Source organism: Sturnus vulgaris, chromosome 7 (assembly GCF_052056855.1).
Source record: "Sturnus vulgaris isolate bStuVul1 chromosome 7, bStuVul1.hap1, whole genome shotgun sequence".
NCBI lineage: Eukaryota > Metazoa > Chordata > Aves > Passeriformes > Sturnidae > Sturnus > Sturnus vulgaris.
The window spans coordinates 20,897,231-20,924,506 of record NC_142249.1 but is presented as its reverse complement, the minus strand read 5'-3'; the positions used below and the strand labels follow the sequence as shown (position 1 = coordinate 20,924,506).

General features: G+C 37.4%; 1 protein-coding gene across 5 annotated transcripts in view; it reads left to right on the top strand.

Moving 5' to 3' along the window:
- The window catches only part of RAPGEF4 (Rap guanine nucleotide exchange factor 4), a 146,541-nt gene that overhangs the window by 26,612 nt on the left and 92,653 nt on the right, over positions 1 to 27,276 (top strand). Inside the window, exon 1 of one of the 5 annotated variants that reach the window (XM_088168033.1) lies at positions 13,603 to 13,671. The exons of the other annotated variants lie outside the window; for them this stretch is intronic. The gene's annotated coding sequence lies outside the window, so the exon portion shown is untranslated. Of the gene's footprint in view, positions 1 to 13,602; positions 13,672 to 27,276 lie in introns of those variants that run through there. 5 annotated transcript variants of the gene reach the window in all.

Sequence of the window (27,276 nt, the reverse complement as noted above, 5' to 3'; positions counted from 1 at the left end):
CCTAAACTATCACCTTGATTTATGGTGTACCACTCTGCCCATTTATTGCCCAGTAATCAATTGCAGAAGTCTCTTCCCTGATTTACTGATTTCCCATAGGCAAACATAGTAGAGGTATAAAGCTACAGTTAATAAAATAGAGAATATTTAGCTTTGCAGGATGGGTGATCATGTGATTTAAAATAGTGAAGTGCTTAGAGACGACAAAAGTATAAAAGGGTGGTCATGGAACACTCGCTGTCTTTACCCGCTTCATGTCACTCTCTCCAATTGACTGCTCAAATGATTCCTTGATGATTTGTCTCTCTAATGGGGATTTTATTTGAGAAATGTAAAAGTGATCAGATTGTGGTAGCCTGCATTTTCAATGTACCTGGAATACTGTGTTCATCAACCTCCCAAATAGCCATCTTGTCAGAATAAGGAAGAATTATTCCATGTTGTCAAATATGGAATACAACACAGAAGAGAGATGTGGAGGTGATGCCTGGAGAGGCTACCTAGAACAGAGGCTGGACAGAGTTAAAGGATAAAGGTAGGTATTTATTGAAAGGCCTTCAAAGGGTGCACCTGGGGTAGTGCAGAAGTCTCACAAAGAATATACCCAAGATGGACGACCATCATGGGGCTTTGGACAGATATAAATTTGGTCTATTTGCATACCAGAGGTTAATTGTCTAATTACAGCTTCAGGTAGTGGAATCACATTCCCCTAGTTTGCCCCCTAATTCACTGTTGTTTACGTTTTTTGGTACCTGAGAAAGTGAGATGTCCTTGAGTTTCAGGCCTAGAGAGAAGTTTTTTTGTCTGAATAAAATGAGAGAACAGGAGCTGACAGTCTGTGGAGCTTTTGAGTTATACACTAGAGCAATACAGATCTGAAAAATATAAAAGCTAAAGCTTAAGAAATCAGGCCCCACGTGTGTGGAATGTGTTGCCTTATGTCGTCTGCAAATCTCAACTGATAACAAATACAAATTTTTATGCAAAGACTCAGAGCTTGTGCAAGAGACACTGAAAATGGAAGTGATGATAGGCTCCTATAGGAGCACATGGAAGGAGGAGGAATATAAAAAATCTCTGTGCCCAGTTTTAGAATATGACAGTAAACACAGAATTGGCTAGATGTGAGCAAAGCTGTGAAAATAGCTAACATCCCACCTTCATACCTTGTGTTAGTACTGGGAAAGCATGCAAGTGAGTAGCAGGGAATGATTTCAGAACTGTTATTATACCAAGAAAAAGTGCCAGATAGTGCTCCGAGTTTTGCTGGTATGAGTTAAACATATTTCAAGTGAATACAACACAACTGATTTAATACATGGCTAGCTACGTGCAGGCAGATTCTGGCCTTTAGTACTGCTGTTACATTGGTTTTGATCATCTTAATATGCTTTTACTTTTTCTTCCTCTTGCTTTGCTTTGTCAGACATTTCTAATTTTAACGAGTGATGCTCTATCTGGTAGAGCAGATTTAAATGAGCATGAAACAGCGTTTAACCCTTGGTAGCCAAACATACATCAGAACCATCCATGTCTGTCAACAGAGCGCCACAGTGACTGCTGCTTTCATTTGCTTGTATGAATCACTTAATATTTTATGAATAGATGCAGGTTTTGTCAACACTGTTTATGACAGTGTATCTCCTAAGGTAACCTTCCTGGCCATTGGCAGCGGAAAAGCTTTTCTAGGAGGAAGATTTTTTCACTTCAGTAATGCAGCATTTCTCTTGGTGTGATATGTACTGATGAAAGTATTTTGGTAGAGTCTTGCTGTGATAAATCTTTTGCTAAATAATGGCATTGTGACTGAAAAATCCATAATCAGTAACTGTCTACTCTGTTTCAGATTATTTACTGTGCCATTATTATGATATTCGGTATTGTCAATGAGGCAGAATTCTGGGAGAAGGTCCAGATAGTTTTAACTCTGAGTGTCCCTTTCTGTGTTGTTATCCTTGGTTTAAAGTGACAGTCACTGGTGCTTCAGACACCTCTTAAGCAACTGAAAATATTGGAAAATAACAAGCTAATTGGAAAGGCCTCAATCCTTCTTGTGTCTCTGCAACAAACTTTCCTGGTGTGTGTTCTTCTGTGTCATCCTTACAATTGATTTGCATCTCAGTCTCCCGATTTATTCTGAATTTATTTCAAAGGCAACATTTTGTGACTGTCACTGATCATCGTGCAGAGGTGGAATAGGAGTGTGTAGATGTGACTTCTCTTAAGCCATCCTACCGTGTCATTTCTCTTAGGTGCTATTCTGTATCACTGTAGTAATGACCATCTGCTTGAAGCCCCTGTTGAATCCTGTCATACCAGACACTGTGCAAAAATATACTGTCATTCCTATTTACAGTCCATATGAATGTTTACAGGTTCATTAGCACTTCAAAAGGTCTTGAATAATATTGCAGAAAGCTTGAGTTAGTTGAGATTGTTTCTTGGGTAAAAAAGAATTGAAACATCCAGGAAACATGTCAGTCTCCCCATTAAGTAATGCCTTTATTGGTTTTCTCATATTTTGTCATGGTTAGAGGTGAAGTTGAAAAATATGAATTCATCCAATTTCCCAGGAAATAAAGTATTTTGATTGATTCTTAAAATATTTAAATTACAGAAGAACATCGGAAATGTATACACTTAAAGTCTTGCAGGTGTTTTTCAGGCTGCAATTTTTCTTGGAAGCTTTACTGCCAAACTTGCACTTTCTATAACCAGCTTTTTTATCAGCAAAGAAAATGCTTTTCATCCTCAGCAGATTGTATTATTAAATGTGATATCTCTAAGCATGATGTGCTAAATGGCAAAAAATATATTGCAAAACACAACTGGGAGGCTATGAATATTACTTCAGGAAACAAACTTCTGGTCTTTCATTAGTTCATTTTATTAAGTAAAAATGTCTTTCAGAAAAATCATAACATTTGAAGCTTATAAAATAGATTCTGGCTTTTTTCCCAGACATACTTTCTACTATCAAATATGTGTCTTGTTCTCCTCTGTCACTGAGAGAAAAAAAAAAGCCTAACTGAATTATGTTTTTTCAGACATGTGTGCATATATAATCTGCTATGTATCCAATATGTATTGTGTGTGTATATGCTACAAGGCAAATTTAGATTTGCCTTGTCAAACTTCAGTGTCAGACTGCCTGGAGCTTTGGTTCTAGCTGTTTGTGGTTGGCAGTGTCCTTTTCTGCCTTGAAGTAGATACCAAAGGGATCAGCTGCATAGTGCTTACACCTCTCAACTTTGGATTTAACACAGACCATCCTTAACCGTGGGGTTCTATCTGAACGGGTTATTTCAGAGATGGACCCTTTCTGATCTTCTGGTCGGTGTTATCATCTCACTCCTTTGTCTCTGTTCAGATGAGTTGTACTTTCTTCCTTTCACAAGAAGGAAGTTATTACTGTCTGTTTCCAGGTTATTGAGAAAAATAGTAAGCCTTTAGAAGCTTGAGTTTTTTGCTTTACAGTGATTGATACAAGTGGTATGTTCCTCCAGGGCGTTGCTATAGAGAGTGTGTGCTTGCATTCTGCATTTCAATGGGTGCTTTCTGTTTGTGCTATATCATAGGTGAGGCAAACTATCTGATACCATTTCTTGGATCAATGGATATGTTTTAATATTGACATTTTAAAAATCCATTAGCTGAAACCTGCCAGTGTTAAAAAAACCTAGAGATCTTTGACAATGTGTTTTGTGGCAGTGGATGATCTTAAACAGATTAATGCAAGCTGAAAGCAAGGCTGTTGTATTGTAGTATGTATTACTCCTTTTATTCCCACAGTCTGGTGCAGTTATAAAATATTTTGTAAAAATATTTTTTAAATGTCCACTTTCATGTAGCTAGAGTAATGAAGTATTCAGGTCCTATTTAATGAAATGTAAATTCTTCTATTCTTAGTAAGTACTGCCTTGAATGGTCATTCAGCAACTTAGAAGAAGCTAAACCTCAGACATGAATTGTTTAGGCATATGGATTAATAAATGGGTTCAAAAGAAGAGTGCCCTTTGCTTGCATTAGGCAGTACAGTTCTCATAGATGTTTTTTCCTGGTCATAATCAGAGTTCAGTGATTATTAGAAACGTTAGCCTGGTTCCTTCCTGCTTTTCATCCATGGCAAAACACTACCATATTAAAATCAATGAGCATTGTGAGATTTCAACCCGGGTAATTACTAATTGCTTTTTTCTCCTTGTCTAATATGCAGCACAGGCTGATGGCAGTGGGGCTCAATTCTCTTTAGCCTTAGTTTCTAGCCACTGCCACAGCTGATACAATGTGAGAGCAAGGGGCTGGAATAGCTCAAATGGTTTTGTGGCTAAGTAGTTCTGGGGTCCTTAGCACAATGGCCAGCCCAGTACTTGTACCAAGGGAAATCGTAGCAAAGCCTTATGAACTCTTGGCATCCCTGGGTCTACTGAAAAAAGAAGATATAGAAAACTAAGACCAAAACATTGAGTATGTCTCCTGTGGTAGAGAATAAGAATTACGGGGCTCGGCCTGTCATCTCTGCTGATTATGGCCAGTCCCAGATACCAAGAAAAGAAAGAGATTTAAAAAAACCCAAATAGTCCATGTACTTACTCTTGAATCAATCCTCATTTCAATCTGAGCAGTAAAACTCCAGCAGTTACAATTCTTAGGGCTAGTGGGTATTGCTCAAATTCCATTAGTTCAGTGAGCTACAAAAATCCTAGAAATCTGTTCACCAGGAATGTGAAAGGGCCTGCTGGCCCTCAGAAATGTTTAAATCTCAAGGGGATTTATGGAAGCAGGTCTATTTATGGATACGTGTTTTTCTTTTGGTGAATAATTGTATATGCCACAAATATTGAAGAACAGCACATAAGATGTGGTGCCTTTTAAGGCACGTGTTCCATGTATTTTTGAACTATGTCATGAATTGGATGTTCACAAAATTTGAGTTTTCATCTAGTGTTTCTGTTACAGGCTGTTGTTGAAATCAGTGGTTTAGCAGAATACGTGGATTCATACCATCAGTCTGGTGTAGTGCTTAAGGCTCAGTTTCTTTATCCTTTATCCCACGCCTGATTAGATACAACCATTAGTGTGTATTTCCTCTGAACTCTGCATAAAATACTTCCTCAGTTAAATCCCAAATGAGGAAGTTGAAAGCTGAAACTCACAAATAACAGTTTACACACTAAATATCTTCTGCATGAACTTAACTTCTGTTAATTTCAAATTACATTGATAAAATACTTTCTTTCTAGATGCTGTACATAGCTTTAAGGCAGACTTATAAAACAGTTGTTTGAGGGTGATAAATGGTAAGAATTTTAAGTGAAACCTTGCTATCCTGCACCTAATACTTACTGATATAGTTCAACTTGCTGACATTTTAACCTCTGACCATTATCCAAGTAATTTCTATTTAATTTTGCCTACCATCACTGTCTTGACCTTTGAAAAATACCGTTTCTGACTACCAGTGCAAACCATTTTCTTGCAGTATTAACCAAAATAGACAAACTCTGTTCGGTTAATTCCCACAGAACCATATCCACATATTCCTGAGTGCAGCTTAGTGAAACCAGGTACAATTTTGTTTTAGCATAATAAAAATATGCACTACGATATGATTTTTGCATGACCTAATCTTTCAGAAACTGAGTCCTTCAAAGAAGTTATGCTGTTCTGAAAGGACTTGTTATAAAGGAACTTGTTTGAGTAACTTAGTCTTTTATGCTTAATTCTCTCTGGGGATAATGCTGGAGACTCTCAGTACAATTAAGGAAAGATTAAAAGCTCAGTACAGACTTATTTTCTCTTTTCTTCCTTTCTGCCAATGCCCTTCAAGCCTGTATCCTCTCTGGAAGCATGGAACCTTTTTCAGATGCCTTTTTTCTTTCTGCTGTCATTTCTCAGTTTTCTGGTATCTGTCTCTTCCACAGATTTATTAATGTGGTTTCTCTTTCTACATTTGTCACTTTTGTTCCTTCTAGCATTTAATGGAAGCTTTGTTGATCTCTGCTTAAGGGTTTATTAGGTGTTTCCCCTTAGGTTTATCTGTGACATTTAGATCTTACTAGATAACCAGCAAATGAAGAAGTAAGGAAATAATTCTTGCACTGTTGAAGGTGGTGAGAACTATGCTGTCACTTAGTATTTCTTAGCACATTTGCTCTGCAGAGCTAAAGGAGTGAAATGTAGTAAAAGTGGAGACAATTAAATAGATATGTCTGAATACACTGATGCAGCAGCAGAGCTGATTACTGTACCCATTTTACATAATACGCTATCAAGCAAGAGCTGCACTTCAATCTGAGCATGTAATAGCTGGGGCATTTTCTTGTGCTGTTGCTGTGGTATGGTTGAAAGATTATATACTTTGAAATTGCAATAGAAATTCACATCAAAACTTTCATTTTTGTTTCTGTCTGATGTATTTACATACATCTGCCACATGGAGTTGCCTTATAGAGGGTGTTACCTGCATCTCACCTCATATACAAAATGTACTTGATGTCGTTTTATTCTGAGAGACAGATTTTTCTTATTTTGACAAGAGAATGTAGATTTTTCTGCCTTTTAAACTTTCTGAATAATTAGTTTGTATTCAACTTCAGAGACTGATATATGCTACCAGTCAGCCCATAAGTATTGATACTTGAGTGGATTGTCAGCTTTACACACTAAAATTATGGGAAGGTGTGAGGCAAAGGAAGTACTGCAAATGCTTCAAGCCCTCACAACGGTAGGAATACATATTTTCCTACCACAGACATTGATTTTACATGGGCATCCATACTGTTAATGTGAGTATCATTTCAAAATGGTAGGTGAATTTCCTTTCCTGGTATCCATTAACTGGACAAAGTCTTTGGATAAGAATTGAGTTAATTTGTATTGAATAAAATGTAATAAATGGTTGTGATATCCTGGAGCAGACCATGAGTTGTGTTTTCCCTTCTTATTTAACAAAATAATTCATACTACTAGTATGAAGTTTCTGCTTTTTAATGTGGAAATGAAAAACACAAAAAACAATCTGCGAAACTGTTCTATTGCAAGTAGCTACTGCAGGGAGATGGAGAGGTACTTTGTATTTGCCTGCTCCCCTGGGACAGAACACTGGCAAAGCTCACCCTCTTTGGTAGTAGTATATGCAAATACAATATCAAGTGTCTAGAAAGAGATAGATACTTGAATGTGATTGGCTGTTTATTTGTTCTTGTTCCCAGCTAAAGCAAAGCATCAGCTTGTTTCTTATGTCTTCACCAATTAACATTTTGTTGATTTTTCCTTTTAAGTAATCTTTTACTGCTAAAACACTTATTTCAGTCTACCTATGCATTTCATTGTTATCTGATAATGCTGTTGCCACATATATAAATGGGAATTATTATTCCGGTATGCTGAAGAATACAGAAGTTAAAAACAACTTTCTTCAAAAGTCGTTAAATTAATAATGAATGATCTCTTTATATTAGATGTGCTCTTTTTAAATGAATATTTTTGAATGGCTGGTTTATTATGAGTAGAATTTGCTAGAAGAGATGCCCTTGTGACTGTCCACAAAATCAATATGCTCAGCATGATGAAAATAAATAGAAATATACATCAACGTTTTGATACTATAGAAAGAAAATCCCTTAATATTACTCCTTTTATTTTCAAGCTGTGCTGCATTACTGGTCATGAATGTGCTGCCTTCTTTAGTAGGTCCTTAATCTTGTCATTTTTACTGCCAGAGCAGTGCTTGTCTATTTACATTAGGCATTACTCACAGACTGCTGCATAAGAAAACTGGGGGGAAGGTATTCTTACTTTGTTAGATTCTCTGCATGGTGAGAGAACAGCAGGATAGATTAAATATTTGGAAACTTAAAACATGATGGTAGTTCCAGTAAGTTGTGCTTATTCTTGTTACAAGTGAAGCCAGTCAAATTACACTGATTTTGCAATAATGGACAGTAGAATTTGCCATGCCTGTGGCAAAATGTTCCATGTGCTTTGTTTGCTGTGTCTTGCTGTGACCAATACCTGCTATTTCAGAGAAGACTGTAGAAAAACCTTCAAGGTGTTTATGTACTGTAAAAATTATGTGTAACAGTAAAGTGTAGTGATAATTAAAAGCCTCTCATGCTTCTTCCCCATCAGTATTCAAGGGTAGGATTAATTCTGTCCCTTCTTTTGGAACTAAAATGATGTCTTTATTTAATGAGATCTTTATTTCCATTTCTCTGATTTCATGCGCTCTCTCCATCTCTCCACCATGTCTCCACTGAAGAGCTATTTGTCTGTATCGTATGCTCTGTAAAGTTTTGTCTTTGTACATTTTAAATATCCATGTCAAATGGCTTGTGAATGGGTGCTGCTTTTAGAGAAACATTCCACAGTCAAGTGCATCACATGCTACTAACAAATTTATTCTGATTTCCCCTCCAGAATTTGTTTTCAGAGTTCATTCTTTTGGTTTTTTTGTGAACTGCTTTCATGACTCTCGGATGATTTCTCTCCTCAATATTTATATCCATCCCTGTTTGCACGGTCATGTCTATGTTTTGTCATAATTAAACGAAAAAGAAGTAAATCTCATGGCTATTCTTAAATTACCTGAAATCCCATAATGCTTCTTTGTATAAACTCTCTGGAACAGAATTATATGACCCAGTCTTTCATATGTATCTGGAACATACCTAATCTGATGTTTACTATCAGTTTACCTGCTATCATGTGATAATTGTTGAGAAAAGAGCATTCTTCAATTGTATTAAGAAAAACTGTCACTAGTTAATCTTACATAAATACCTGTACAAAGGTAGCAATTATGACAGTGGAAGGCATACTGTTGTTTACTCCAGATAAATTCAGGATTATTGCTTCCTAGATTATACTCGGTCTCTAGCTCTATGCAAATAATGTTTCCATTGAATTTTTCCAAATGTATAGTTTTCCTCACATTAACTAATGCTCATTCAAAGTTGGATCATTAATCCTATGCTTCTCCCCGAGACACAGCTGAAGCAGGTAACTCTTGTTTCTGTGTCCTCTCAACAAACCTGATTTTTGTTGGCCCTCCTGACTGTTATTTATGTTCTCACAGTGCCTGATCTCCAAAATGCAGTAATATCCAACAACCAAAGCTCACTTTTGAATAACATTTTAGTGCCAGATCCAGCTTTTCTTTACACTCTTGACTTCTTACTAGTCCATGACTGCCATTTTATCTTTTGCAGCACAATTCTTTGAGAAAACTGCCTTATGCAAATCTTACTGATGAGATTAGAGGATGGTAGGAGCCTGAAATTTGTGAAACTTTTCTGCATAGAAGAGTGAAAAAATGCATTAAGTATCATGAGTTATAATTAAATGCAGGTTTATTAAGAACAAAGAAAAATGTGGAAAAGAATCCCCATTGAAAAGAAGCAGTGTACCTGTCATGTCTAGATTTACTTATTCCAAACTTAATTGCAGGTGAAGAAAGTTACTATACGTGATGTACAACCCATGGCAATTGATCTCTGGATAAGAAACCTATCCCACACTCACTGTATGGAATCTTACCTCTTTACCTAGGGTATCTGTCTCCATTTGCTAAACAATTTTTCCCTGTTTTCTTCACCCAAGTTGGATTTTGATCTCTAATATTTTTAAAATGAGGTCTAGTGTGTCTTACACTGACCTTTATACACAGGCTTTCTGAAGCTAATCTTTTTGTGAGGCCATATCTGTCCATTGGGCAGATGCCCCATTATCAAATGAGGAAGCTTGTTCATCAGAATTTGAAGGCTATAAAGCTAATTTTATCTCTCTTGGTTATTAAATATACATTTAATGACAGATTCGGCATGCCAGAGATTCTTTAAGGGAAATAAAACACTTATACTATTATATTGCCATGCAATAAGATAATTTTAACTGTCACCCTTTATTTTGTCTTCAACTTTTATGTGGAGTGGGAAGGGGACATTTCACAACAGTGACAGTTTTTACTAGATTTTGGATGTCTCTATATTAATCTTTAATAAAGTTAACAATTTAAGCTCCAAAATTCTTCCTTCTTGTCTCAGTATAATATTTGGCATCTCGTCTCTTATTTGTGGTTGTGAGAGCCTGAATTTTTTACGTGCATGTATGTTTGCTGGAAATTGATGTGGACTTTGAATCAATAATAAGTTAGAAATAAATTTAAAAGTCTGCTTTGCAATTATTTTATTTTTGTGAACAACACCCTCTTCACAAAACTGTTTTGTTCATTCCTTCCCCTCCCACTTCCCCCTCCTCATTAGCTATCTTCTCTTTTAGTAGGGTTTTAATGTGTTTTTTTCAGTAGAGGAGTCATGTTTAATTAAAAGTTACTTGCATGTTTTCAATTATAGATGATAATTTGTTTGACTTTACACTCTCAATTGCCTTGAGTAATTTCCTGTAGAAACACATATAATCCATTTGCATGTTTGGAGTATTAGTGTGTTGTTTGCATAGCTTGTGTGTAACACTTAAGGAAACCACTGGGGCTTAGAAAGAGCAGATGATGCTTTTTAGTGGCAAACAGTGATATAGTGGCGATTCTTTCTTCTCCTTGGTGAATAGTTACGGAAACAACTTTTTTCACAGAACTGGAAATTACGTTATCAAACCAATATGATGTTTCAGTAAAAAATTGGGAGTTAAGCAAGTGGGCCAGCAGTAATGTTACATCCATGAGCACTTGACATAAATCAGTACTGATTGCTGTTAATTCCTCACTTCATGTAGTATAGCAGAGAAAATTCATATTAACACATCCCAATATGTTGATACATATCCGAGTTTCATTACAGATAAATATGTAGCTTTTAGCTGCTGAAGATAAGATAGCAGGAGGCTTACATGTTATTGCACCATGTATTAAAACCACAGTTTGTTTGGTCTACCAAAATGAACTCTTGTGTTCAGTCCAAGTGGAATGTAGTATATGGTTCTGCTCTCCCAGGTTTAGAAGAGATGAACTCAAACAGGGATAGGTGAAGAGAAGGACTACTAGTGGTAAGGGAGATGGACTGTGTTCTATATGACAAAAGATCATGTCTGGGTTAGTCTTGTTAATGTGAAAGCTGATAGGGAATTTAATTGGTACCTATAAGTACACAAGACCACCATTCAGGGGATGTAAACTGTTAAAGGATGGTGCTGCTCAGGAGCAGATTGGTACCAATGCAGATTGAGTGTTTGAGTGTACATCAGAAATTTCTTTCTAACCATCAGAGTGATGAGGTTCCAAATAAATATCTGATGAGGATTTGGGGACAATATAAATGGTAATGTTTGGAGTTGATTTTTTTAGAGTGATCCTATGTGTACCTGCAATAGCAGCTCCAGTGCTGTTTGTACATCTGATTTAAAGATTTCAGTATTTTGGCCAAATACATTTTTCCTGGTACAGAAAAGACATACATGAAACCATGGGATCAAAATTCTGTTTCAGTTCTTAGTGAAAAAGTGTCCTTGCAACTGATACTGCCTTCAGAAGTGACAGCACTTTCCAATTTGTTTGCAACGTCCATGCCACACTGTTTTGTTGGTGGAATCCTGTCAGGAATGTCAATATCGTTCGTTCTGCCCTTTCTGATGCAGTGAATCTTTGTTCTGTTGTTGTAGCATGTTTCTCCACAGAAGGGAAGGAACACTCATAGCTGGAAAACTGCTAGTGGAATAGAGCTATTTCTTTTTAGAATATAGGCCTGACATGACAGTTGGGAATTTTTAATCCCCAAGTAAGACAAGTGAATGTAAAATTGTGGCTCTTTGGATGAGCACAGTCCTGAGGAGGATTCAAAGTCAAATGGAAGTGTAGCACCAACCTCCATCTTTAATGAAGCAGAGACTTCCAGTTCTTTGAATGTATGGTGGTAGGCACCTTTCGTACAGAGACTTCTCAAATTCAGCATTTGCAAATTGCTCTCTGAAGGCTGGGAGGGCATGAGACTGAAGGTACATCAGCCCCTCAGCATTTCCACTGAAATGGCCAGGTGCTGCCAGCTCAGTACTGGGGATGCCTCAAAGCTCTTCTGTCACATGCCTTTCCTCAGGAGATTGTCACTTTTTCTGGATGCCCTTCTTCAGTCATACATTTCATTCCTTATCAACAACACACAAAAAGAGGAGGAAAGTTGAAGAGGCTTGAAGAACTCTCACGCAGTCCTAAACCAAGATCTAAAACTGCCTTTGAACAAATTCTCTGCCAATGATTGTGCTTAGGTCTTTGTTACATTCTATCCCCAAGGTTGCGTGCTTCTGTGGCAGGTGTAAAAATCAGTATATGTATAATCCAGAAAGTACTTTTAAATGGACGTTACCACGTTAGACTTTCTTATTAGAGCAAAAACAGTCCTTTGTTTTAGCGTTTTTTATAAAGTAATGAGTTAAATCGGTTTCACTTTCTTTCCTGGTTCAGGTAAGACAATCAAGGTAATGTTTTTTAAAAATGAATGCTGATAATAGGCACTGAATAGGTCTTTATGAGTAGCTAGAATGTTTCTACTGCTCAAATATTGCTAGTGTTCAAGCAGCACATATTTCTTGTTTAATATTCAGGTATGGCATTTGGTTCTTAAAAACAGAGAGAAATACTTCTGTGATCAGAAAGAGTAGCAGCTAGGAACAGCAGTGATGTGAGTCATTTTGACAGTGAGCAGACTCGTCAGAATGTTCACATTTTCAAGACTAGATGGTCTGAGACATCCATTTTTTCCTAAATAATTTTCAAAGTTCTAATGAAAATTTAAACAGCTGTGTCTCTTGGTGTCTTGAATTGAAAAGATCATGAATTAACAATTGTATTTTACTGCTAAAATAGTAAGTGTTTACTGAAAAGTGAAAATAGTAACAAAAAGATTGTCATGTTCTTTTGATACTTTTAAAGTTGAATTTGCCAATCCCGTAGTGCAAAATACGTCAATGCTAAGGCAAAAAGAGGGAATTTGTGATGAATGCATACACTGTAAGGCACTGAAATAATTATTAGCTCTATCAGTTTATATATAAAGTACCTTTAACATATAAGGCACTTGATTTTTTTTCTCATAAATCCTGTTTGCATGAATTAATTTCTCATTGTCCACTTCTTTGGGATAAACTAGAGTTTCACTGTGTGTAACACAATACCTTTGTGTTACAAAGTGAAAATCCCATGATTTTGGCTGAAATGTTGCTGCATTACAGCTGTCTCTTGCCTAGGGCCATCTGCATAGGAGAATAATTCTTTAACAGAATAAATCACCGGAAGACTATAGCAGACTTACTGGAGCCATTCTTCTGTATCTCTGACTACTATTCTTGCCAAAAGTGTTAAAAAAGAGTCTCAGTGGATAAAAGATTCTGTTTGTATGAGACTACCTGCTTTGCAATGATTTCAGGAAGAAAAAACATGTTGTGCTGCATTCGCTGGCTCTTTAATTCGGATTGCCAATGATAATGCAGAGTCTACTCTGAAGGAAGGTAGGATACAGAAGCAGGAACATTAGTGCTAATCTGCTGCAGAAGGACGAGATAAATCAGCACAGCTCTCATACATCACTGAGAGAGAAGCTGATTGCAACTTGACCATGTGCCTAAGTGGTCACATCAGCAACAACAACGGAGCATGGATAAAAAACCTAAAATGTATCCTTAGGGCTATTTGCTGTGCACGACCTATAATAACACATCAATGTAAGTTTAAGATTTCTTTTTTGTTTGTTTCCTTCTATTGCAATTCTTGTTGTCTACAAGAGTATATTTTTATTTTGCATAGATTTAGGGAAAATGTAATGGAGTGTAATACTTAGCAGATAATACTTTGATACTGTTTTTGTCTGTGAATAGTAATGGGCTTATTGCTGTGTGTCTCAACATAGTTCTTTCTTTGAAGATGTTTTAATATTTAATCCTATCAGTCATATTTTGGGGATTGAGTAAGATTTTGAGTGAAATGATAATGAGATCTCCCCTTGTAATTTCTGTCGTCTTATGTTTCAAAATGATCTTAAAGACAGAATGCCAGAAAAAAAAAAATTAAAAATTATTTCTACTTTGAGAATTTTTGCTTTTTATAAATTTTTTCTGTTAAGAAAAGTGCTCATAAAGACTGATTTCTCTGGACCTTTTTATTCATGAATTTAATGCAGATGGTAATTTTCCTACATTTTAAAAAATTTGTGCAATTGTTTAATTTAGTGTCATTTAAGCATCTGCAAAAAGAGAAGGCAGGCATAAGATGAAAACTGAATAAGCATTGATTGCTAGCCTGAAAATTAAATTTTAAAAGTTTTTGCAGTAAATCTGATTTCAGTTCATTTTTACTAAATTAGATTATCATATTTAAATTGAGGCTACTATACAGCAAATAAATGTGTGAAACTATCCTGGAGAGCACACATTTCCTGCTGTATCCGACTTTAAAGATGTTGATTGTAACTACCCAGGAATGTCCTAATTGTAGAATTCAGAGCAGCTTGTTTAAATAATGCATGGGAAAATAAAACGGAAAGATGGAATTTTACTGTTCAGATGTTAAAGTGATGCTTTGTTCAAAGAGAAAAAAATATGTAGTAAAAGCTATTGAAGTGAAATCTCAAGCTGTCTCTCATGGCTTTAGGCAAAAAGGCAGGGAAACCCAAGCAGGTCTTGCTGTGCAGTCTGAAAGCAAGGGAAATTTGGAAGCATTTATAAAAACCCACCAATATTTCTGTATTTATTTACTTGTTTCTAGGGAAAGAGAGTGGCTTTGAACAAATTTTTAAAATATGTAAAAGGAGGTGTGAAAGGTACTTCAGTGATAGGACCTTGAGAAAGTAGGTATAAAGATGAAGATATATTTAGTGGCCAAATATAGTAGCAGGTTATATAGAAATATATATATAGAAATATATAGAATATAGAAACAGAAGTAGTCTGCATGAGTGTGTCTACAAATGGTTTATTTTTGTGGCAATTGAAAAATGTAGGAATAGTTGTGAGGCTGTTATCCCCTTCACAGACCTCAAATATTCAGAGTATGGGCCAGTTTCAGATTTTGTAGCACAGGTATTTTTTGTAGATCTTAGGCAAAACAAAAGTTTTATCTGCTAGTAGTTGCAACTTTCCTACAAGGTTGATGGATGGAAATAGTGAAGAGGGAAGGTAAAGCTGTATTGCAGAAAGGGTGCTCATTCTTCCCAACAGAATAAATAACCAACTTACAGATGAAACATGGACCAAGTAGAGAGTTTATTTTTGTACAGATGTGCATATGGATGATCACACAGGCCGTCAGTTGTACATAGCCCCTGAAGCTGAGGTCCCATTGGGAGCCCATAGCTTTAGCAGTCTGACTTAGAAAATAATAAACACGAAAAGAGAGGAAAGCTGCACAGCAACAGGAAGCAAAGAGGAATGATGATTTCTTGATCTTGTTATGTCTGTTCTAATGTACCCAATGTAGTCTTAAGTTGTAAACTCCATAGCAAAGATTATTGTGCTTTTTTCATTGAAATACTCTCTTTACACATGTGACAGAATAATACAATCAGTCTGGCTCCTCTTAATGGAGCTGGGCTGCTGTTGGTAAAATAAAGATATCCTTTTTTTTTTCTGTCATCTCTGTTCATTGGAACAGTAGATGATTATTCGGGTTTATGAAAATAACAAGACAAGTGGCTTTCCTTGTCTTGAAGTTATTCTGAAGACATCCTGTATCTGCTAAGATGCTCTATAGTTGTGTTGATGTTGTGATCTTAAAACAAACATTTGCTTCAGTGTGTTTCTGTGAAGTTTCATACTGTGGTCACAGTTAAATTAGATGCTAAATTAATTGCAATGCATGCAACAAAACTGGAATTAGGTAACTCTTTTTAAGTTTCCTTTTTAATTGAAGGGACAAAAGTCTATTGTGGGCTGAATATGATTATGATGAACTTTCCATTTGTCAAAGCAAGGCTCATCCTCCTCCAGAGTGAAATTCTGTGTTTGTCAGTCTGTTACCCTGTAAAGCTCTTTCACTTAGCTCCAACATGGTCTTCATTTTCACCTTCAAGTTTAGTCAATAAATTTGTGCTAAGTAGTTTCTCATGCTTTAAAATGTGCTAATGGACACTAATACCTGCACTTTCAGAGCTGCAGGGGGCTCCTGATGCCAATTTCAGCATATTGAATTATCTTCTACTTATGATATTTAGGAAAACAACATAAAAATATTCTTGTTAGGTTTGAGTTCAGTGGAAAAGCTCTTACCAAAGTTGCCAAGGCAGGGCCTGAAACCTTAAAGCGTCATGATTCCTATGGTGGCAGCAACACAAACAACAGGCTGTTCTGAGAAACACAGTCATAGGGGTTCAACTGTGTTGATTAAATATAATTTCTTCTAGTTTTCTGTCTACAAAACAGTACATCTTCCACTTGAAGTTGCAAGTCTGACCCCTTTTATCTCTATTGGTGGCAAAAGAAGGCTGTACTGTCCCAAGAAGGGGCCTTTCAAGTTCCATGATAGCAGAGAGAGTGAACTTCTGTATTGGTGCAGTAAGTCTATTTTGTCCCCGTCCCAAAGCTGATGAAATCTGCTGGCCAGGAAAAGGAATGACATGGCTTTCCATTCTCCTGCTCCTGCTTGTCCTTTATGGATTTAGTAATTTCTGATAAAAAGAGGCAGAATTTTGCAAGTGTCCCAAGAGACCTAAGAACTGTAGGTCTTAAAAGCTTGTGTAAAAGGCTTCCATCTTACTATATGCATGCAGGCCTAAGAGCTCATTGATTTGTTCCATAAGTTCAATAATCACTAATCCATCTATGGAATTGTGTCTGGAATACTCACAACCAACTTCTGACATAAAATGTTAGCTCACAAGCTACAGCATATAAAGCAGCCGTGTTCAACAGCTGTCAGGTACCACCAGAAGTGTGCTTAGAAAATTGTGATAAATGACTGCCCTCAGTGTAGAGGGCTCACTGTGAAGAGAATACATGTGTAACTGCCTCAGCTGTCTCAACAATGTGATCTCTCACCCAAATATCATTGTCTTGGTACCCTTTTTTCATGCAGCAGTAGCTAACCTTTATTTTTCACAGCTTATATTTATATTGTGTTTAATTTTAATTGGTTACTAACTTGTTGCTACCCAGTTCATTGGTTAGTAGTTGCTGGTGTCCTAATCCTGCTAAAGACTTTCTTCTTTAAGGATGTTTTTTTTCATGGGTATAGGATAGTTCTCACAGATAAGGAATCTTTTTCTCACGGGTACTTGTCAGGTTAGCTGTACTTAGCCAAAGTAGGAGGCCTGAGCCATGATTTTACAAGGCCTTTCTCTTGTAAGGTTTTACCTATATGCAGCCATAGGGAATCTCTGAAAGGGGAAAAAAATTACCTGTAAATTGACTCTAAAAGAAATAGTACAGTTACAGCTTCTGAGAAAAACAAACTATTTATACCTTGATTGAGTCCTTTACCAAATTTTGGAACCTCTGTTGAAAACCATTAAAAAAACCATAAGCTACTGGGGAAGATCATACTTGGAAAGGGGTTTCCTTGGTATCTCTCCTTCCAGTTTTCAGATAGTCTTTCCAGGCTTTTAAAATGTTGTTTATGAACTAGATATCTTCCAGGGCATAGTGAACTGCATGATATCAGACTACTGGGGCACACACACCAGTGATCTCAAACAGGTAGCTCCTAAGGACAACCACTCATCTGATCTTTCAGTCTTTTTTAAGGAAGATATATAATAATGGTGTGTTCAAAAAGGGAATCATTCAGACTGATGCCTGAAACTATGCTATTCAGTGAAAATCATAGACTTTTGATTAGGGTGACAGTGTTCTGTGAAGTTCTGTGAAGCTTTCAACAGTTTTTATCACCTCTGTGATTATCCTGGAAAGTAAATAGTTACATATTGGATAACCATATGGATGATGTGTTAGTGTATTTAAAGAAGATTGCTCAGATGGCTCAGAGCCCATAGTGGCAGTGCCAGGATTTTTATGCACTAAAAATCTAAGCAAATAACTGCAAGATGGCGGGAACAATCACTGGAGGGAAAAGTGATCAGTAAAATGTAGAATTTACCTTTACAATCAGTGACAGAGATTAAGGCCATAGGAGAAGTTATAATGTGGATTCTCATGCTACACTTGGGCTGTGTCCCACTTAGCTTAACAGCTTCAGCAGGGAAAGTAGTATGTGGTTGTTGTTCCTTGTTTCCAGTACTGGGCTGCCAGTGATCTTTTTCAAAGTCAGGTTTCTACCTCAGTTTTGTATTTCCTCAGTGACTCCAGGTGAACTTCTAGCAGAAGGGATGTAGAATCAGGTCACACTTTTCACCACAAACCATACAAACCCTATTTCTCAGCATACCAGTGTACCATAATAACTTCCTTATGATAACAAGGCCATTGAATAACCTGGCATTATTTTCCTTGGACAGATGATGAGTGGTGGGAGGAAGGAAGGAGGCAGAAAGAAAGGTGTGAGGGATAATAGGAGGAAAATTCTGGAGGGACTGAGTAATTTCTTCAGGGGACATATCCCATATTTTTTCTTCAGCGCTTGAATGCTGCTCATGCAATATATACAAATATTCTTAGTCTCTTCAAGTGAAAAAGGACCCTGTAATCCAAGTCTACTCACTGAACTGTAAATGTAACCTCACTGAGGGAAAGGAACCGTTTGAAAGACTGACTTGTTCATATTTTAGTCAGGATTTATCATGATCTGTAAAGCACATAATTCTCATAACAGGAAAGCTTCAGTTGTTTTAAACTCTGGCAGTTTTTCATTTGAGAAATACCCAGGCAAGCAAGCCTTGTCTCAGATGAGACAGAGTGGGCTGTTTTATATCAAGAACTGCATTTCCTACTTTGCTTCGTCTGCCAGAAATTCTCTTGCCAGAAACTCTGTCATTTCAGTTTTTATCTGTTTTTGAGGGGAAGTTAGTTAACCATCTCAGTAGCATCACCAGCACTACAAAAAATCTGCAGATAGTGAAATGCTATGGAAAACCGATAATAGTACACAAATGTGTAATTTTCCCCAGGCCATGATAAGCAGTGATAAAATTGCCAGCTCCATTTTACAGTGGAGTGGACTGTGGTACAGATCTACTTTAATATTGAAGTAATCTGTGGACAATGTTGAAACCACAGGGTAGCAAATATGTCTGGTGCATGCCTGTTACTACTTTTGCTCTATTGGTATGTAATCAATAATCTGTTATAGCCAGTTCCATGTTCTGGTACAGGATCTGTGTCATTGAAGGAACACACAAACACTGGTTAGCTTTTTCAATGTCTTCAAAAAAATTAAATGTAATAATGAAAATTTTCGTCATTTGGCTACAGGAGTCAGAGCTTTGTCCTTTTCAATTAGATTATATGCACAGATCAGACAGACCTCACTGGGATAGCCCTTCCTTGCATGCATTTGATGGAGAATTTGACCAAAAGTGTTTGACAACCACACGGGCTGAAACCTTAAATACACATGAGACAAAATTTTTTGTACTGTGTGATGAGAGTATTGCTGATTGTTAATTTATTGGTAGGCTGTTAGTAGAGAGTATTGAGCTGAGCTTACTGAGGTTTTTTATGTAGTGCTCAGCAGTCAGAGATACCTGTTTCATGTGTTGCTTGTTATGTCAAGAATTACTTCTTGTAGTGCATGGCAACATTTCAGATTGTATCTTAGTCAAATGGATTATTCTTCGGTGCAGTGCTTTTCTAGGGAAGAGAATATCCAGGGTCCAGATTTGAAGGGTCCATTGCAGGTTTGCAGAACTCACCTGAGAAGAACAGTAAATTCCTTTTTTGCTCGAAGTCTGTAATGTGTTTGCTGTTTGTGCCAGGAGGCAGTCAGTGAATATTTCCAACGGGAGTTTGTGGATTAAAAAAATATAACTGAAGAGAGACTGTGGCAGGGAATAAAATAACACATGACATATCACCGCCTTTTTTATTAACTTCAAATTAAGATCTGTAGTGTGCTAATATCTTCTTGGCAATGGTGACTAAAATTATTATTATCCTTGTTGTACATGCATTATAACCAATTTTTCAAGTGCCTCCCACCTATCCAAAAGATTCTGTTACATTTTTACAGCAGTGATAATAGCAGTGGTAGTGGAGTGAGGTGTTGCAAAACAAGACAGTTAAGCAGGGGTGAAGAACAGACTTTCTGAAGGAACTGAAACACTGAATGACTAACAGAAAGCTGTCAATGCAGCTCACTTCAAATATAGGGAGCAGGGGATCACAAATACAAGCCTACTTGTTCTTTATTTTCTGTATTTTCTGAGAACATTTGTTCTCATTGAACTCAGTCTTGAAGGCACTGATCCTGCTTTTCACTCCAATATGCTCTCCCTAATTGACTGTATTTTTATTCATATTACTCTTCCAAATAATGTAAGCACAAAAATTCAGTGTAGAAAGAATTTTATTAAAAACTAGATGTTAGTGCTCCAAAGGAGACTAGAGGATCTCCTGGGATTACTGAGTAGATGGAGGAGTTGATGGCCTCAGGCATAGCCCAGGGCCATTAATTACAGCTAGTCATTAATTCTCCTGTAATGCCCTGTGCTGATGCCACTGTTCCTGTTGCAACACAGAAATAGAAAGCAGGCTGACCTGTAGGCTTTGATGAGTTATGTTATTCTTACAATGATTACTTATATTTCTAAATACTCATTGCCGAGGCGTACATCAGAGTTTCTGCTTGCAAGCTTCATATCTTTCCAGAGAATTAATGTTTTGCTTGTTATGCACAGAAAGCTTTTAAATAGCTCTTGAAAATGCTATAGCCTGTATGAGGTATGCTCTTTATATTGAATCCTGGGAAAGTAAAACTGATACAAATACTCTCTAAAGATAATCAGTATACCTACTTTCATGTCTAGAGAGAAAATGAAAATTGAACATATAGTTCCCTTAGTCTGTGGTTGCCATATAAGGCAAAGTGCAGTCTAAATTCTAAGGATCAAAAACTAAATATCTAGGTTTTGGGTTGTTTTTGAAAATAAAAAAGTCCTGAAATTTTAATAAGTTTATTTCAATTCCTAAATAAATGCTAATAAAGGACAGAATAGTTATAAACCATTTAGAAGCAGCTTCCATTATATGCCCTTTGCATGCACGCTCATGTAGTCAGCACTGCACAATAAAAGCATTGCTGGACTGATTGTAAAGTGCAGGAGGAAAAAGTTCAAGAGCAAGAGACAGCCCCCAGCACCCAGCTTAGCAGATCATGTGAACACACATGACTCTAAGCAGCACAGAGGTTAGGTAGCAAACAGCAGCTGTGAGAATTTCCAGATTGCTAGACTTGCATGTCTGTTTAAATTATCTTAAAATGTTTTTGCTCAAGAAGAAAGTTATTCATCTGACCTTTACCTAGAGTCCTTCTTTGTCAGGGATCCCAAAGTGTTTTACAGATGCAGAGATTTAGCACTGACGTGTACATGTCAGAGGGAAAATTTACAGACTGACTGCGCCGTGGTTGCACAGAACTTTGGCAGTGCAGAAATAAGACTTCTGATGGGCTTCACTACTGCTTCCCCTGAAAGGCCATACAGCAGCACTGCCTAGCACCCCAGTCGGGAAGTGTGAGATACTTTACTCAGCTGAAAATATAGGTGAGTTAACAACACTCATAGCCTGTATGAGAACACTGGTAAATTACTTTAAAAAGAGAAGAAGCTGCAGCTGAACTCTATAATTAGCACTTGTGGTGAGGACATGGATTTGTATTGCTGAAATGTGAAATTCCAGCACTACACTGATTCTAAGAAACAGGGTATAATGTTATTTGAGAGTTGATTTAGGATAAATAACCACTTCCTAAGGTGTATTTGTTCTCATTATTTACCCAGCTGGACCTTGTTTACTTTATGAATTCAGTATTGATCACAGGAATGTCAGAGTATATTAAAGCAAAAGAGGATACACTGTCTTTGGGTATACTAAAATGTCTGAAGTTTATAGAATATATCTGTAGAAGAAGTTGTACTTGAAGTTCCATGATGGCAATATGGTAGAAGATTGGTATATAGATTTTTCTCTCTACTTGTATGTTAAATCTCATTGACCCTTGTGCCTATTTCATACCCATAGTGGGAGTAGAGCCTGAAGCCAATGTTCTTTCATTTTAAAAAGACTAGCTGGAATTCTTTTCCATTCAATTATGTTTGATAATTTTAAGATTTCAGAATGGGTATTTTAAAGATGGTTTATGTTGTTCCTTTTCCTTCCTCTGAATTTGCTGTTACAGTTTGGCTTTCCCCTGTGCAGGAGGAGAAGAGATGAGGGAAGGAGGAGGTAGTAGCCCTCCTTGCTGTGCCGATTTCCCCCCTTTCTACGGGCTCGACATAAATTCTATACAGTTTACAGGGCTTCCAGAGAATAAAAAGGGGAGGGAGGGAGGGAGGAAGAGGACACGAGAGATAAAGTGAGAATGGGAGGAAACCTTTGCCCTCTGGGATCATTATAAGGTCAGCATGCATCCATCACCCATATGAAAAACCCTGTAATATAAATTAGACCATTTTAGGACATAATGAGGATTTACTCTCCTACAACTGGGACTTGACTTATAAAGTCTTAATTTCATTTTTCTGTGACCCATTAATTTTTAGATACTGAACATGTTAAATGATAATTGATTCAGCAGACAAGGCTCTCAGAGACTTGTGTTTACCAGGTGAATCACAGGAACTGACTGATCTGATCCTATTGTTCAGTGAAGTTATGGGTGAGGCTGTATGGAGTACCCCCTATTGACCAAAGTGGTCCTGCACACACCTGCAGAGTTGTTCTCAGTGACAGGTCATGCACAGTACTGAAGAATTCATGTGGAATTAGGGGTTTTTCTCTTTATCTCAGAAACCTGGAAGTAGTTTCCTCTGTTACAGTTCTTTTCTCTTGATAGATCTGTCTATTAGCTTTAATTGTGTGTGGGGTCTGGAGTATTCTAGCCTTCTGTTATGAAGGTTATTCTGTAGATAGGAGTGTCTGAAATGGAAAGTATGGAGCTCTGTGAACACCTAACATAGCAGAGCTGTGTGTGTTGTACACAAATGAAGGTCTGAACTATCAGTATATACAGAGACAACTGGGAACCATTGGGCTAAACCCATCCGAAGATTGTAGTGACTTCCTGCTCCCTGTCTCAATTCAGAGAGGTACAAGCAATTCTTGTGTGCTATTCCCAAAGAGACGTCACAGCAGTTCGATGGTGACTTACTGCTATTTGAATTTATCTGATTTGAGTTTCCTTTTTCTTTGAAAGGACTTAAACTTTTTTTAAACTTCCTTCCTGATGTTTGTCTTTTTTCCAGATTCCAAAATTAGATCAAGTCACATTTCCTCATGGAACTTCGGCTTCAAGGAGGCATTGAGCTATTGCAGCCCCTAGTCTGAAGGTTCCTGCTCCAGTGGATGACCTGCACTGTCATGCACAATATCGAAAAACAATTGGACAATGGCAAACTTTAAAAGTTAATGCATGTCCTGCTTACTGTCCCATCCCCCTCAGCTTGCGCTTTCTGACACTTGCTTGATGTCGCTGAGTACTTTTTGTTGAAAGTGCTGTTTAGTCCATGACTTGCCTGCTGCATTCTCGTTTGACCTGTAAACTGCTAAAGCAAAAAAAAAATTATTTTAAGAATTGGCTTGTCAAAGAGAGCATATCTCCTCCCTTCAAAGACCTCTAAAGATTAATATTTGATTAAAATGTGACTACAGCATTAAAATGGGCGCCCTGTGTCTTTTTACAAATGAATGGCTGGCAAACTTGTGTACTGTAGAGTTTTTAATTGGCAGATTATTCAGTTAGTGCTTCAGGGGGAGTTGCAGGGAGTCTAACGAGGAGTTAGATGATTTTTAGATACATTAATTACCACTTTTATTCCTAGAGATAGTCTGAAGAGGACTAAATCCCTACATGTATCCACAGATTCAGTTTAAATTTTTTCTCTGGAAATAAATAAGAGGACATGCTTTAAATCATGGAATGAAACCCTAGGTCCTCACTTGGGCAACCCCATATCAAAACCAGGAGGCTGCATGTGACTCATGCAGCTGCTGCACAGTTCTTTTTGCCTGCCTCTGTTTGCCTGCTGCTTTCATTTTGAATTCCAGTGAATGGCTGCTGATAAAATCTGCTCTCAGAAAGATTTTTAGATACAATGCCTGTCCATTTTTATACTCTGATGGATCAGAAAGACAACCAAATATTTAGATATTACTATATGCTCTACAGGATACTCTAGGACAGTCCATACAGGGAGAGAAAGTAATGGGTAGACTCAGTGTATAATTACCTAGATAATTACCTAGATACTGTAGCACTGGTAGGAACACTTACTGCTCTATCAGTCTGCTGCAGAAAATACTATGGACCAGGGTATCAGGAGAAGCAGCACAACTTGGATCTGTTTAATTTAACTTTGGAGTTTCAAAGTCTTGATAGTGCTTTGTAAAGAGAAGAGACTGTTCCATTTGATGTGTATGAGTTTGATATTGCTACCTTTGCCTCTGTAAGTAGTGTAATCCAATCTAACAGCCCATGAGAATTAAGATAATTCACAGAAGGGCTCCAGAAACAGCCTCTGACTGTGTCTTTTGTGTCAGTGTGGGGCTCCTGCAAACATCTTCAACTAAAATTCATGTCTCAGTACTTGTGTGCTGACTTTTTATTAGAAACAGAACAGCAGAAAATATTCTAAAATGAAAGAATAAAGACCAAAAGGCTATTGTTGTTTCCCAAGTACTCTCTTCCAAACTAGGAAACTTGGTAGAAGTGAGATATCCGGGCATCCTCTTGTACATGGATTCTCCCAGCCATGTAGGCAGGCAGAGCACTATGGTTGGCAACTGCAGTCAGTGATTTTTTTTTTTTCTATGTGCTCCATGATCTGGAAGACAGATAATTGGGAATGATTGATTAATCTGGATATTCATCTTTGTACAGTTGGAGACAATGAGACATTGCATGGAAATTCAGGGCAGATGGTAGTCAACTGTTACTTGAGCTTTTCTTTCAGTGGAAAAATTATTTTAATCAGAAGAAAGATCATACAGATAGGTCTTGAGCCACCTTCATGTTACAGTTTTCTGGCTGATGTTAATTAAATCAGTTCAGTGAGGTACTCTGAAATGCAGTATGGAGTAGAGTATATGCAGTATGTACATATATATGTATCTTTGTTTCCATTGAAAAGCAGCTAAAATTTTGTTTCTAAGATGTAAAAACAACTTTATGTAGCAGTGGAAAGCAAAGCAAGTGCTGTGTTGCTTTTTAGAGGTTTGTAGTATGCTTTGGTTATTTTGATAAATGTCTAGCTGGTCTACTGCAGGAAAATGTAGATATTTTCTCATGTTACAAGTCAGAGACAAATTTTGTCTCAACACTTGCCTTGTCACTTTCTGGCTATTCTTTCTTGGCGTGTGGCAGTTGCTAAAAGACCCAAACCTGTTCACTGATCCCTGTTCATGGTAGGGCCCCCTTGCCAATCTTTGCAGACCTGGCAGTGGCTGGCAGGCCATAGGCCATTGTTGTGTGGAATGCTTTGTATTATGGAACCATGGCCAATAGCCCTGGGCTGCATGGAAAGGTGTGAAGGGCTTGGATGTAATTGGGATCTGCACTGGTTCTTCAGAAAGGGAATTCTAAGAAAAGAGGTCTATAAACAGAATGACATCATGTGTGCCACTCAGTATCATCAGTGTCTGCTACAAAGTTTTAAAGCTCGGAATACAGGTAATTAGATGCTGATGAAGACTGACTACAGGAGGGAGGAAAGAGGGTTAGAAGAGGGTGGTATTGAATAACTGCATCCATTACTGACCTGAACTCCTTGAAAAGTACATTAGATGGAGTTGTACCTAATGAAAGCTTAGTATGTGACATGTTTGTTGGAGTAGGAATTACTATGGTAGCAGGGAAAAAAACATTTCAAAAAATGTTTTGTTACAACTTCTGTTTATAATTTCAAGGTTAGAAAAAGGTGAAGCTGCAATGACTTTTATGGCTAACGCAAAAGTCTCGGTGGGTTCATTCCTTCTACTCTCTTAGGACTTCTTGATTTTAAGTAGTAGCTTTGGCTTTACTAATACTGGGGATTTCTGTCACATCTTAAAAAGGACACAGAAGGGCCAGGACTGTCTTTTTCAGTGATTTTCAAGATAGATTTGGAAAAGAAATCACAGAAATGTTTTGAATCTGGCTGGTCCTTACTGTTGCATAGCAATGCCCCAAACACAGTTGGGGTGGTTGTCATCATCTTTATAGGGCTGGTCTTCCTGGGAACTTATAGGATTGGTCATATGGCCTGGTAATGAGACGTATGCAGTAATACCTCTTTACCATTAACAACTGGTGTTCAATATCAGCTCTATGTATCATGTACCCTTGTAATTTAAATTGCAATGTTGTGGAACAGTAGCAATAGCTCAGTAAAAATGTGTTACTGATTACTACTCCAGTAGTTGTGCTGGATTTGGACAGAATGGAGCCTGTGATGAATATACAGTCCCTGTGATGCTGCTGGACAAGCAACTTTTTAGTTATAATGCAATTGTAATTAAAATTCACCCCAGTCTTTTTTTGGTGGTTTTCCCATACAGCCAGGAGAGCCTTGTTTATCTCTAGTTACCCTTGCACCCAATATCCTGTTTTTGTGCCAGCTTGCTCACCCTTAGCCATATTCCTGTCCCTGGGAGACAGTGCTGGCTTGCCAGACTACAGTTGCCCTGAGCAGCCCAGCATAATGGTTCAAGTTATGGCTGCTGATTCAGAAGCTGCCACTGACATTAAACAAAACAGAACTGGCCCAGCACTTACTACTTTGGAAATGCCATCCTCTTTGGAAAAAGCATTTTAATTCTGAATAAAACATTGGGATGGCTTTTAGCTCATGAATAGCACTTTATTCCACTTGAATAAATATTAGTACCGACAAGTAACCACATCATGCCATGACCTTACGTAAGTGCATGGCAACATTCCAAGTTAATTTTGGCTATTATTTCCACAAACATGTAAGATAGGCTTTTGCAGGTATTTGATTCCTATTTAGGCAGTGCTTTAGCAGATGGGCTGTAAAACAACCTGACAATTATCAAGGCTCCATGGACTGATTAGTTCTGGCTTCAGACACTGACAATATCTCAGATACTTCCTTCCCAGGCTTCTCCCGAAGACTTTGCATCTTCAAGGAGTGTGTGACAGATGAATGTTAACAAATGACTGAAGAGCTAGAATTTTACGAAAAGGTTTGGAAAGCATCATTGCTTTATTACCAAGGAAAGTTCAAGCAA